This window comes from Chiloscyllium punctatum, chromosome 40, assembly GCF_047496795.1.
Source record: "Chiloscyllium punctatum isolate Juve2018m chromosome 40, sChiPun1.3, whole genome shotgun sequence".
Classification (NCBI taxonomy): Eukaryota; Metazoa; Chordata; class Chondrichthyes; order Orectolobiformes; family Hemiscylliidae; genus Chiloscyllium; species Chiloscyllium punctatum.
Window position 1 is genome coordinate 62,810,587 of NC_092778.1, and position 14,437 is coordinate 62,825,023.

Below are 14,437 nucleotides of genomic sequence, written 5' to 3' on the forward strand. Positions count from 1 at the left end.
AGTATCCTTTTTAAATACTGAAACCAAAAGAGAAAATGCTGGAAAATCTCAGCAGCTCTGGCAGCATCTGTAAGGAGAGAAAAGAGCTGAAGTTTCGAGTCTAACTGACCCTTTGTCAAAGCTTCCAGCATTTTCTCTTTTGGTATCAGATTCCAGCATCCGCAGTAATTTGCTTTTATCCTTTTTAAATACTATTCACTTGTAATGCTTTCCTATTCAAATAAGAAGTCCTTATGCTTGAAATGCTAACTTGCATATTTTCTCCACAGATGGCCTGGCCTGCCGAATGCTTCCAGCAGTTTGTTTTTTTTAAAACTTTCAGATTTCCAGCGTCTACAATAATGACTAATCAGTGAACTACAGACAACCTGCGTGTTTGGTTCCATGGTTACCTGTATTTGACTGTAAAACTTAGGTTCTAAACCTGTTTTTTTGAAAAAAGACATATTGGTTTAATTGAGGATCTCAAAATTTGATTTGCTTTCCTTAAGGCAACAATTAAATTCAGGCATAAAGCCCAGAACCTACACAATGATTAATGAACTGGAACATCAAGGTCAGGTCAATGCAATAGGAAAGGGTGAAGTCTGATTTCAAAAGTTTACAATCAAGTTTCACTAATTCTTAGCAGTGAATTGCTCTGAATTGGGAGATTTCAAACCAAAGAGACCTTATATTCTCTCACTTCTCACACAAACACTTCTCAACATGCATATTATGACAGTCTAATTGCACATGTTTGACGTTCCTTCAGGAAACCTACAAAACCTCATGATCATGGAGACTCGTTTTACCTGGCAAAATTATTACAGTTTACTGCAACCTCTGACAGATTTCCAATTCATCTATATGGCCAATCAAAAGTCTTACCAGTGATGCTCCACACTAGAACACTAAATCCAGCAGGTCAGGGAAGGTCAACTTGCATTTAATGTATGTCTGCAGGAGACCTAGCAGGGAAGGTACCATTATTAGTATAGTCAAAAAAATCTGCCATTAATATTCTTAACAATTTAGCCCAGGCAGAATTCATTTTTCCAACGTGCTTTGGCTCAGAACCTACTTAAATTACAATTGTGACTGACCATGAGACATTCTTATACATTGAAGGCATGATATAAATGTTGTTAACATTTTTAACTTAGAATGGAGAGAAAGGAAAATGGCATGTGGTTCTCAACTTTGACACAAAAACTCTGCCTCCACCATAGTAACACAATATCACTTTTCCAAAGAGTATTTTTACAGTTAAATCCATTTTGGTATTATACTAACCATTTAATGGAAGAATTTGGGGACATTAAAAATCACAAGTATGCTAAGAATAAGTTTTATTGTTAAATTATAAACCAAATGAGGAGATAATGTTTGAGTCATCAAGAAGCAAGTGATTGCATTTCATCAACAATCAAGTCAGTTTTTGGGGTTCCACCTAGTCAAACCTAGTCCCACCAGTGGTTTGAGAAACATTGACTTATCTGGGACACCAAGTTTCTCTCTCCACGTAGGCTGCCTGAACTGGAGTATTTGCATCATTTTCTGTTTTTATTTCCTTTATCTTGGTTTTCTTTCAGCCATGGACATTAAAAATTGTTATTGATTTAATATCTTTGAGATAAGAGACTATTTCCATAGAGGAAGTGCAATGAATGCTTGCCAGACTTCTTCCCAGGATAGTAGAACCTTCCTATGAAAATAGATTGGGCAAGCTTGGCCTGTATGCTCTAGAATCACAGAAGAGAGAGGATTTAATTGAAACCTAAAAATACATAAAGGAATAGACAAGATAAATGCAGTTAGGATTTTTCCTCGAGTTGGGCAGTCTAGAACCAATTTAAAATTAAGGTGGATGACACTTAGGCTTGAGATAAGAAGCAATATTTTCACTCAGGGATATGTGAACTTTTGCACTTCCCTACCTCAGTCTGTGAAAGCTCAGTCTTTGAGCATGTTTAAGGTACAGATTGCTAGATTTCTGATTACCAGCAGTGTATAGGGTTAAGGGGATGAGGTGGGTAAAAGGTACTAAAGTGTTCAAATCAAACAGGATGTAGGCTTGCTCGTTGAGCTGGAAGGTTCATTTCCAGACGTTTCATCACCCTACTAGTTAACATCTTCAGTGGGCCTCAGGCGAAGTAATGCTGAAAATTCCTGCTTTCTATTTGTGTTTGGGTTGGTAATGTCATTTCCTGTGGTGATCTTATTACCTGCGGTGAAGTCACTTCCTGTTCATTTTCTCAGGGGGTGGTAGATGGGGTCTAACTTGATGTGTTTGTTGATAGAGTTCCGGTTGGAATGCTTCTAGGAATTCTCGTGCGGGTCTTTGCTTGGCTTGTCCTAGGATGGATGTGTGGTCCCAGTCAAAGTGGTATCCTTCCTCATCCGTATGTGAGGATACTAGTGAGAGAGGGTCATGTCGTTTTGTGGCTAATTGATGTCCATGTATCCTAGTGGCTAGTTTTCTGCCTATTTGTCCAATGTAGTGTTTGTTACAGTCCTTGCACGGTATTTTTGTAAATGACATTAGCTTTGCTTGTTGTCTGTATAGGGTCTTTCAAGTTCATTAGCTGCTGTTTTAGGGTGTTGATGGATTTGTGATATACCATGATGCCAAGGGGTCTGAGTAGTCTGGCAGTCATTTCAGAGTCATCTCAGAAATGACTGCCAGACTACTCAGACCTCTTGGCATCATGGTAGCCCACAAACCCACCAACACACTAAAACAGCAGCTAATGAACTTGAAAGACCCTATACAGACAACAAGCAAAGCTAATGTCATTTACAAAATACCGTGCAAGGACTGTAACAAACACTACATTGGACAAACAGGCAAAAAAACTAGCCACTAGGATACATGGACATCAACTAACCACAAAACGACATGACCCTCTCTCACTAGTATCCTCACAAACAGATGAGGAAGGACACCACTTCGACTGGGTCAACACAGCCATCCCAGGGCAAGCCAAGCAAAGACCCTCACGAGAATTCCTAGAAGGATGCCATTCCAACCGGAACTCTATCAACAGACACATCGAGTTAGACACCATCTACCACTCCCTGAGAAAAAGAACAGGAAGTGACTTCACCACAGCAAATAACATCAACCCAAAAAACCCAAATATATGAATAGAAAGCAGGAATATCCAAAACCTCAACCTGAGCTACAAATCTTCTCAAAACTCGCTAATAGTGTTGAATGGCAGATCAGCCTTGGGGTGAATAACCGGTTTTTCCTGCTACGTCCCTATGATTCCCACCATAGAGAATCACTGCAAGCAGATGAAAGATAGTACTGTGAGAGCTTGAATCACTTCTCCACATACTCAAATCCCACGTTGATCTTAAATAAAGCGGCCCCACCAAACAAACTTCGAACCGGAAATAAAACCTAACTATGACCACTTGCTCAAGTATCCTCTATTAGCAGTGTCTCTATATTAACAGAAACAAAAACATTTATTGATTCATTGGTGCTATTGTACAGAACAGAAAACTCACACTGTCAATAAGTCTGACACAAGGAAAGGAAGAACTCTGTCAAGTAAGAGGTTTAAGGTTTTAATTTTTTTCTAATGCTAGAATGACTAATAGCATCCATCAACTAAGAAATTGTCACAATTGTGACAAGATTTCCTGTCTGTTACAGGAAGTATGGACAACAGGAACTTCTTGTCCTTCGTGACACCATCACTTGTTAACAAGTTACAATATTGGCAATAATGGAATTGTTTGAACCCATGTAATTTCCCATACCCCTATAATTAGAAAGTCAAAACAGATGGGCGTTTAACAAACCATTTAGTGGATCTTCTGCCCACACACATTTAAATTTAGAAGTCAAATTCAGTCCCACTTTTGCACTCATTAGAGTGTGGGTTGTTATGTGCCAGGGAAAAGAATGCTTCTAATTGAGAAGGGGAGCTAACTCTCAGATGATTGGCAGAACCTGGTCTGGGGTCCGATTACATTGCATTCTGGCATCACATCCCGAATCAAGTGATTGCAATTTTAAGCATTTTTATTGATTCTGTTCAGGGATGTTACACCTTTGGAGCAGGTGGGACTTGAATCCAGGTCTCCTGCCTCAGGAGGTAGAGATACTACCGTTGTATGACAAAAGCCCCTTAAAACATGACCATCCACTTAAATTCAGCTGTAAGAATGGAATTTAAATTAGAAGATTTGCTATTATTCACAAAAGCGCAAGAGTCATGAATTGAACCTGGCTCAACTGCTTGTAGGTAGCTATGCTCACACTATACCACCATTGCTTGCTGTAAGGCCTCAATTTTAAATGTTTTTAATCAACCTATGACATGATATGGCATACCCTTGGAACATGTGGGACTTGAACCAGGACTCCTGGTCCAGTGACAGGCACATCATCACTGCAGTGTAAGTGCCCAAAGGAGTAGAGAAACAGATTGTCTAAGTCTGCTCAGTGATCTAACTAAGCATCTCAGGAGCAGGTGGGACTTGAAATCCGGTCTCCTGGTCCAGTGTTAGGAACATTATCACTATGAGTGAGACTCTGGGCCTCAAATTCATTTTTTAAAAATCAACCTATTTCAGGATGTTATGAAATGCCTCTAGAACAGGTGAGACTTACACTAACGTTTAAATTCTGGTCCAGAGGTGGGGACACTACCACTTCCCCAAAAGAGCCTTGCCTCAATTTGAAGTTACAGTTATGAAGGGCACACCTAAATTGGGGAAATTCCTGCTATAAATAGACAATTCTGATTAAGTAATTGAATCCATCACAATCCTTAAAAACAGACATGTACAGAGGACCTACGGGGACGCTCTTAAGGCTAGGAAGTGGATCAAATCATAAAATGCAATTAAATTTACAGCCTAAGCCATCACTTCACAAAAAACGTTTTCTTGCTGAGACACCTGTTCTGTAACTTGAAAATTGTTGTGACCGCTCGGTGAGACCCAATGGATTGGGGGAACAGCAGTAATAACTTGGCCAGAGTTCCCTGGAACTGATTGCTGCGAGTTTTGAGAATATTTGTAGCTCAGGTTGATTTCTCAGCAACAAACCCAAACAAGTAGACAAAACACATCCAGAAACCCTAACCACTCTCCCCACATCAAAGATATCTTGGAACTGACTGCCAGACTACTCAGACCCCTTGGCATCATGGTAGCCCACAAACCCACCAACACACTAAAACAGCAGCTAATGAACTTGAAAGACCCTATACAGACAACAAGTAAAGCTAATATCATTTACAAAATACCAAGAACTGTAACAAACACTACATTGGACAAACAGACAGAAAACTAGCCACCAAGATACATGAACACCAACTAGCCACAAAACGACATGACCCTCTCTCGCTAGTATCCTCACATACAGATGAGGAAGGACACCACATCCATCCTAGGACAAGCCAAACTGAGACACTCACGAGAATTCCTAGAAGCACAGCATTCCAACTGGAACTCTATCAACAAACACATCGAATTAGACCCGATTTACCATCCCCCACAAAAAATGACATCACCAACCCAAAGAAAGCCAAACACATAAATAGAAAGCAGGAATTATCAACAGTGCTTCGCCCGGAGGCCCACTGAAGATGTTACCTAGTAGGGTGACGTCTGGAAATTAACCTTCCAGCTCAGCAAGCAATCCTACATCCAGAACCCATTGCTGCCTCAGAGCAAAAGACCCCAAACACAAATAAAAAGCAGGTTGTACCACCAAAGCTTCACTGGAGACTCAATGATGATGTTACCTAGTATGATGACAAAACATCTGAAAACGAACCTTCCAGTTCAGCAAGCAAACCTACAATCAGACCCCAACATGTCAGCTCACAAACCCATCTGAGGTCCCAAACACTAGTTTGGGAAGCTTTGGCTGAAGCACACGGTCATGACTGACCTGCTCTTCAAAGGGTGGCATGCTACATTATCTGCACTGATCTAGGTTACACAAGTTATAGCAATTGTTCAGCTGTCATAGGTTCTTCCCTCTAGTGTTGATAAATCTATAGATATTCCAGACAGTGCATAATAGTTTATGCAAAACTGCTTCCCAAGAATAAATTCTCCAACTTGAAGAAATATAGCTGCAACTATATCCTTCACCCTGGCAATCATGCCACCAATACTATTTGATGTCATACAGTTTCTCAATCACACTGAGAAAATAGATGTGAATAATTACAACCAATTCTCTGCCTCAAATTGTTCCTGGCCTTGACATAAGGTAATACATAAACATTCAGCCACACAACATGATGTAATACCTGTAATCAGTCACCACTGATTCAGGATTCAAACAAAAATAAGACAGCAGATTGAGCAAGGATTTTTGTTACAAACAGAATAGTATGTAGCAACAATGCTGGTAGTAAATTCCCATTGCACTACGTCTCAACAACATTTGGATCTAGTTCTACAGGATTTAAACGGGTGGAGTGTAAACAACTTGGTTTATTGGGGACAGCATTTTCTGGGAGTTCTAAATTTATTCAGGTGAGATTTGTGTATTGCATAATGAGTCTGAAAATAATACTACTAAGCAGAGTAGCACAGACCAGTTAAATTTTGTGCTACTGGTGGTTCTTTCAAACTCTCTGATTGAAGCTGTTATAGTTGCAATCAAATGTTGATATTTGAGTTTTCAACAGTTAGTGACTTAAGGGCAGATGTACTGGACACGTTAATGTTCTATTATAATCTGACTGTGGTCCAAGCAATTGTTCAGCAGCTAGACATTTTACATAAAGCATGAGTTTAACATTCCTAAATGGCATCATTCTGACATGACTGACAACACTAGCTGAACTACACATATTACAGGAATTAAAAAGTGTGGCGCTGGAAAAGCACAGCTGGTCAGGCAGCACCTGAGCAGGAGTCGACTTGAGCATAAGCTCTTCATCATTCCCGAAACATCAACTCCCCTACTCCTTGGATGCTACCTGACCAGCCTGTGCTTTTCCAGTGCTACACTTTTTGACTGATCTCCAGCATGTGGAGAAAGTGAGGACTGCACATTACAGGAATTGCAAGGCAGTTTCACGCTGTAGCAGCAAATGTTAAGAACGGCCCTGAGAGGGGTGTAAAAGATTGTGTGCGTAGATAGAGGAGTTAGGATGGCATGTTCACCCTATCCCCTGCAGAAGGGGTCAGTAGCAGGGTATAGGGTGAACATAGACTTCTACTTCATCATAAATCAAAGAGGACAGCTGTTGAAAGAGTCTGGAATTCACTGCCTAAAATGGTAGTTGATTACTCTTGTATCATTGGGCTATGGGTTAAGTACCGGAAGTAGGATTAAGCCTAGTCTTTGTTGACAGTGATGGAAATGATGGGCCAGTCATCCTTCTATGTTATAAATGTCCGAGAGTCTGGCTGTACGCACATTATTATTCTGCGAATATCAAAACAGAATGGGCTCTCGGCCGGAATGAGCAAGTTTCCATAGGCCTTAGAAAAAAATTATCAGCACCTCAGATATAAATGGACAATGTTCTAATTTGCAGTTAGGCCATCTCATTCAAAAGGTCAATTTTTTTTTTAAATGAGTTACATCATTTTTCTCAGAGGCCACTTGAGCTCATCAATACTTTCTCATCAGGAACTTGACTAGACATGTCTCCCTATTGTTTAACAGAACAGCTATAATAATCTTTTCACAATGTTACCTTCACAAAAGCACATATTTTGAAATTATACAACATAGTTTACAAAACAACTAAAACATTAGAAAGGAAAAGCTTCATGACATCAAGACTGTTAAATCATTAGAAAGGATATTGGCAAGTTGCCTCCAAAATAGGACATCTGCAATTTTCAGTTTAGTTTTATGATCACCTGACATTTAAGAAAATTAAAACTGGTTTATGTAAAATTTTAATGAAGCATGTACACGTTTAAATATTTAAATTCAGGTATATATAGGCATTGACACAAGATATCTATGTGATTGCTCATGTATAGTCAGATTTGAAAAATGTTATGATATGTAGTATTATCACCATCAGCAGATGTTCTGCAATCTGAGGACATTGGAAATGGAGCACAGAGTTTGGCAGCGCTGGGACAGCAGGAGCATTCTAGGTTCCAGAGAGTCTGCAGAACCTCCAGGTCCTTGGGTCCAAGATTATTGGGAAGGAATTCCCAGGGTTTCAGCAAATTTGGAGATGGCTCTAGATTCTTAAAGCTATTAAAGCACAGAGGAGACTATTCATCCAGCCATGCCTAAGCTATTGTGTTGAAATAGTTTTTGGATATAGACACTTTTTCTGAATCATCTATTGGTTTTATCAATAGCTATGTTATATCAATGACCTCTTGCCCTTCCCCACAAGAAGAAATGTTCTCCCTGTAAACAGATGCAGTGAGTCAGCATGTAATTCAATACAAAAGCCATCAAATTCATGTCCACAATGTTTCCTCTCTACTGTACCCCAAACTTCAAGAACCGGATGTAATTTACTCATGGATAATATATTGTAAAGTGAAATGAAATGTTAGTTTCTTATAGACAATTAACAATTTTGATGCACTGTACAAATACCCCACTAAATCAACTCAAGGCTCATTCTTCAACAGCAATGCCAAAACATACTAAGTTAAATAAACATGACGACTTTAAATCTAGGGTGGCTTTCTTTAATTAATCCACAGCTGAATACGGTGTGCCCCCATAATGTTTATTTTGGGCAGAGGGGCATGTCATATAAAGAGAGTGTGGCTAGCCCACCACTTTATGATCCATTGGAGCTTAGTTCCCACAATAGAGGGTGGGCAGATGCGAAAATCAACAGCCTTCCTACCACGTACATGTAAATAATTAAAGGTTAATCAAGCTTATTTATAGATCAAATGACTGATAATATGCTGTCTAAATCAAAATATAGTACAGGCATGGGTACAGGAATGTGATTTCCGATTTTTGAAATAAATAGTAATTTATAAAACAAAGGAAATATTGTCTGCAAGAGATGCCTATCATGGTGGAATGAGGCCCTGAAGGTAGTAAGTCCTCCTTCCTAGATGCTCAGTGGTGTTTAGACAATATGACTGTTTCCAACTCTAACCAAGTAGATCCAGAAAATCTTCTCCAGCACTGTAATATACTCCTTAATACCGCTATTCCTCCTCCTTTACTTTCCCCATCAAAGACCACTTTGCATCAAAGTGGATAGGATTAACCCCAGGCACTGTAAACAAGAGAAACAAGTCACAGTGAGGAAAAAACAGAAAACGTGAAGAGCTTTTAAAGTTTGAGAAGTTAGTAATAAGGCAAAAGATGAGGTAACTTATGCAAAATTTGCTAGATAATTACATGAAACCAACATTTGCCGACACTTGGAGTACAATGTTCAATAAGTCACATAGAGGCTAGTACTGATCATATTGTGTGTCTTTAATGTACTATTAAGTATTAATCTTTACTTAAATCTTGTATACAGGCTAGACTTTTAACAAGAATGCATTTCTAAAAAGATCAAGCCATAATTAAATAAGCCTTTAACTATATCGAACCAGAAATAAACAACCATGTGGAACTAATTCAGAAAAACAAGCCTTCCCATCTGACAACTACACATTTTGCACACAGGTATGTGAAGCATTCTTTAGAAATTTCCACAATACTATCACAAAAATTGAAATAAATATTGCCAAACACAATGTACAGTACACTGACATTAAACTACAAGAAACAAAATTGCATTCAAAAATATGAACAAGTTTTTTAAAAAATGAAATATCAAGGGAGATGATAAACTAAACTAGCAACTTTCCTTAATTAACTTTCTTTTTCAGTCCTTTTTCCTCAGAAAATTCATCTGCTAGGTAGGAAGCGAAGGTGTACAAGATGCTGTTCCTTTATGCTGTTAACCTTCAAAGTATCTACCTCTTATTCCTCCCTACTCGAATAGAAGCCTTTAGAAAAAAAAAGTTCTAGGACTGGTTCAGAACTTCGACTCCTTATTTTAAAATAGCCTTAAGTAGTTTCATCTTAAAAGGTGTTCTTTAATTTTACTTGATCAACATGCTCAAAGTTCTAAAGTATGCACTCAGTGCTCGTTTTTCCTGCACTATTCTAACAGAATATCTGTGACCTCAATATCAATCATATCAAGAACATCAGCAGATTATTTCCCCTCTTTTAGATGTCAGTTGGGCTCAGTTGGTAGCATTCTTGCTTCTGAATCAGTGTGTCTTGGCACTTTAATCTGTTCTGGGCTACAGTATGCAATCGGAGTTGTCACTTTGGTGCAATTAGAGAATGTGTGCTATTGTGACCTTTACCCCCTCCATGTCATCAGCCATTAAAAAAAACATTGTCTGCTCAGGACAACATAAAAGATCCCTCAGAATTTTGAGACAGAAACTCTGACAACCCAGTTTCAAAAACTAGACCCTTCATTTAGTGCTGGGATTCCCATGCACAGATTGGTCACAATGTCTACATAGGATTAGTGACCATACTTTTAAATTAATCCACCTGTAAATTTCTTTCAGACATTCTGAGGGCATGGCAGGTGCCACATAAATACAAGTTTGAATTGCTTACAAGAGAAAGAAAAAAGGAGGATTTTTTTTGTTTTCTATATCTTGTTTTCATACAAACTTAGAATTGAGAGTCAGGCATGCAAATAAATTTTATTCAGTTTTCCTGTTTCTCCTCCAGACTTTAACAGAATAATCGTCTATTTTCAATTTGACTCCTATTTGCATAAAATTAACCCTCTTGCCTTGTGAATGCAAGAAATGCATATTTTCAGGATACCAAGGTAATCAATTACTCTCATTTTACAGAATCATATTTCCTTTCCTGTGCAAGAAAGATTAAACTAAACTAGTGTCAATATTAATTTTTTGATTCACTACAAAAAAATGAACCAGAATTTCCATGGATGTCAGATGTAAAACAAAAAAAAAGTGAGGAAGTAAAAGTGAGTTCAGGACCAAATTGAGTCTCGGAAGCAGACATGAACAGTCCTAAGGTAATTGGTTAGTGCTGAAAAGATCTAATAAAGACAGCCTGCAGAAATAAAAAGACAAGACAAATTTGAAATAGGTCAAAAAGCAATAAACGAAAGGCCAAATAAAGAGTTGTAATGAAGAAACTCAAATAGGACAAAGAGGATATTTCAGTAGAAGAATAAGAACAAACTCTGAAGACCCCCAACTTAAAAGCAAAATTAGGGAGAGGAAGAAAAGCTACAAGATTGAAAATATTTCCATGGACCATTAACTTTTTAAAAAAACTTGTAAGACCAAATATAAAATACAACCAAGACAATTACAAATATCTACTTCTGGTCAATCTTTTATCCAATTATTATATAATACACAACCATAATTTTTGCCTACTATTGTATAATTTGGGTATTCAGTCAAGGTGGTATAGATTAATATTACGTTTTTCATCTTTAAACTTCCTTTAAGCACGATTGTCCTACACCAACCAATAGAAGGGGCACGGAAAATCTAGGCTGTCAAATATTGATTCAAGAGCATTTTGCTTGGACAAACAGGTCACATGCATAATCTTTCAGTCACATTGACAATATATGGTGAGGCAATGGAAAAAGATGCAGGTGAATTTACAAAATATTTCCCCTCTGTTTTAAATCACATTCTATTTGCTGCAGGGCATGTTACCATAGAAATCCAAAGTGTTGCAGTAGGATCTTGATAGCACATATGCAAACCAAACATCAACAACCAAGGTTTGAAGCAATTAATAAACATTAACAGATGGAATTCATATCAAATTGGCCACAGTGTGTGAATGGTTCGGGTTAGGGAGAAAATAAAACTTGATTCAATTATAATACTGAAATACTGTTTGATTTAGAGTAAATGTTTTGATATATGTATTTTTCAGATTTAGCGTTTCAGCTTCACTTCATGAGGTACTTGTACCCATAAATAATCGTGAACAGATTACAGAAAGAGAGAAGTGCAAAGGAAAGTGGATCTAAGTGATGACTAATTTTTGTTGTCAAGGCAACAAGGAAATGGCAACATAACAGTATCAGTACAAGAAACAAGTGCCGAGTGATGTTCATAACCTGCCTGGTGTCTGTATTTTAAGCATGAAAGCTGATAAGCCAATAGAACTATAAAATTTGTGTTATTATTCATTGGGAGAGATGTCATTTGAAATCATTTTTAAAGATCCTATCCTGGAAGTATCAAACTTGCATTTATAAAATTGACTAATTTTGATATAAACAATATTGAATTAATTTCCAAGTGAAACAGCTGTTTACTTGTATTTCTTTCACTTTTAGTCTACTGTGTCAGCTGCTCACAATGTGATCTCTACATTACAGAGAACACACTGGATAACCACTTTGCAGAACAGTACACAAGCATAACCCTCAGCTTCCTGTTCCTTCTCATTTGAGTTCTCCATCTTGCCCCACGGTGACCTTTCTGTCCAGTTTGCTTCAGTATCTGAAGCTCTATGCAAGCTTGAGGAACAGCACCTTGTCTTTCCATCAGTGCTCCACAGCCTTCTGCACTCAACACCAAGTTCAAAACTTTACAAACCTGTGCCTCCACCTTGATGCATTATTTTTCCTGCTTTGGTCGGTCTCATTTTCTTCCTTTACCCCCGTGTATTGCATCCAGATAGCTATTACGCAAGTATTCAAGTGTATGAACACATCTGTTCTTTTAGTCCATTTAATATTAATTTTGTTTTTTTTGGTACCATGGAATCTGTTGACATTTAATTTCTCCTGCCTACTAATCACAGACCTTCCCTTTTAATCCTCCTCTGCCTACCTACTTTCCACTGGCTCAAAACCTATTACATTCTATCTTTGCTTATTTATGATAAGTTATTGACCTGGAGTGTTAACACCTGCAGTCTGACCTTCTGAGTATTTCCAGAATCTTCTGTTTTTATTTCAAATTTCCAGCATCTGCAGTATTTAACTTTTGTACAAGAGGCAGGTTTATCACCCAGAAATTGTGCCTGAGCAGGAAGCATCACCACTGTTTTTAATCAAAGTCCTGGTATTCAGGTGGCAAGTTATACAGATATAATTCCAACAAATACGCTTAAACAAACAGAGTGTAAAAGTTCAATAGACTAGTTGATGCCGTGAAGGAGAAATTGAATTTCCGAGATCTATATCTGCTAGAATTGTAACGAATGAAACGTGACATTAAAATGTAAAAAGGTATAAAGGAACATGGCAGGATAGTTGTTGGGAGAATATTTTCTCAGACAATGGGGTCTAGAACGTGGGTTAGTGTCATAAGTGTTCAGCCATTTAGGACTGGAGATTAAAAATAATTTATTAAATCCAAAAGGGTTGACTGTATTTGGAATTTTCTACCCAAGAATGCAGTCAATGAGTCCATTAAAGTTAGATAATAATAAATTTTTGGATACAAAATAAAATCAGAGTATAAAGGACACCATATGTAGGTATAGTTGAGGCAGAAGATCAACCATGATAGTACTGGACTTTGGAATAACTGTATGGGTTTATAACCCCATACTGACCTATAACTCAGTTTGTGCGAAGATTTGTAGCTCAGGTGCTCATTGTTGTGGTTCTGTTCGCCGAGCTGGGAATTTGTGTTGCAAACGTTTTGTCCCCTGTCTGGGTGACATCCTCAGTGCTTGGGAGCCTCCTGTGTAGCGCTTCTATGATCTTTCCTCTGGCATTTATAGTGGTTTGATTCTGCCGCTTCCGGTCGTCAGTTCCAGCTGCAGTGGTCGGTATATTGGGTCCAGGTCGATGTGCTTGTTGATTGAATCAGTGGATGAGTGCCATGCCTCTAGGAATTTAATGGCTATTCTCTGTTTGGCTTGTCCTATAATAGTAGTGTTGTCCCAGTCAAACTCATGTTGCTTGTCATCTGCGTGTGTGGCTACCAAGGATAGCTGGTCGTGTCGTTTCATGGCGTGTTGGTGTTCATGGATGCAGATTGTTAGCTGTCTTCCTGTTTGTCCTATGTAGTGTTTTGTGCAGTCCTGGCATGGGATTTTGTATACTACGTTGGTTTTGCTCATGCTGGGTATCGGGTCCTTTGTCCTGGTGAGTTGTTAGTATCCGTAGTGGTGAGTATCCTTAGTAGCCACACAGCTTGGGTACCCTTTAAACAAGTCAGCGAATTTTGTTGTTGGTCAGTATTCAGACCAAATCATAATTCTCTTTAAGGACAAATAGAGATTAAGAGATTCTCAAAACAATATGTACTGTAAAATTCTAGATAATATTATAAACTTCATATATGTGACAGCTAGCCACCTGCTCCTATTTCCTACACTATTTCTGAAGTATGTAAAATGATATTAATTTTAAGGAGGCAGTCATAAATTATTGTATGAACTAATGTAAGACAAAATGAGCAGCAAATTTAAGATTGGAATTGTAACTTGTTTTTCAGAGACGTTTGGATACTTGCAGTGACAAATTAAACG

The 14,437-nt window shown here is 38.2% G+C and overlaps 1 protein-coding gene across 8 annotated transcripts in view; it reads right to left on the reverse strand.

Annotated features, from left to right (window-relative positions):
* Positions 1 to 14,437, reverse strand: part of mrtfba (myocardin related transcription factor Ba) — a 230,841-nt gene that overhangs the window by 195,741 nt on the left and 20,663 nt on the right. Inside the window, exon 2 of one of the 8 annotated variants that reach the window (XM_072560112.1) lies at positions 871 to 950. The exons of the other annotated variants lie outside the window; for them this stretch is intronic. The gene's annotated coding sequence lies outside the window, so the exon portion shown is untranslated. The remainder of the gene's footprint in view (positions 1 to 870; positions 951 to 14,437) is intronic. 8 annotated transcript variants of the gene reach the window in all.